The following is a 593-nucleotide window of genomic DNA, read 5'->3' as shown; positions in this document are numbered from 1 at the left end:
CGGACATTTTAAATGAAAGTGATTTTTCGACGTTTTAAAACATATTCTAAACACTTTGCCAAAGATACCCAAAAAAAAAATTTTTCATGAAAACAAAGCTTCCTCTATGAGAAAGCAAAAGTTTTAAATTTATCAAATCTACTCTTTTACAAAACATTTTTACACGGATGTCATATGAAAATATTATTCTACAGACGTAAAAAGCAATTACTTATTTTATTTTGTTTAAGTAACAATTTTCTTCAGCAAAAAATACTTTCTTAATATAATGTAAGAATAATATTCTTAACAAGTCTACAATGTTTTAAATAAATATAATTATGATGACTTTAGAGTAGAATTTGCGATATTATTTACACTGAAAAAGGTGTAGTAATAGCTAAAAACGTTTATATAAATTTATTTATATCTTTGAAACGTTTTTGTTAACACGGACAACTGGTATTGACTCTTTAACTTCTTTAAACTTTTTTAATAAAGAAAGAAAAATAATGTGATGTATTACTTACGAGACGAATTGCTCTGCATAGCCATAGCGTCCGCTTTCGTGGTCGAACATAAACTCAATAAGATGGAAACACAACCGACCGCGT

Source organism: Temnothorax curvispinosus, unplaced genomic scaffold, assembly GCF_003070985.1.
Source record: "Temnothorax curvispinosus isolate PA1 unplaced genomic scaffold, ASM307098v1 QBEX01010459.1, whole genome shotgun sequence".
NCBI lineage: Eukaryota > Metazoa > Arthropoda > Insecta > Hymenoptera > Formicidae > Temnothorax > Temnothorax curvispinosus.
The sequence above is the reverse complement of the archived record's forward strand: the minus strand, read 5'-3'. Positions refer to the sequence as shown.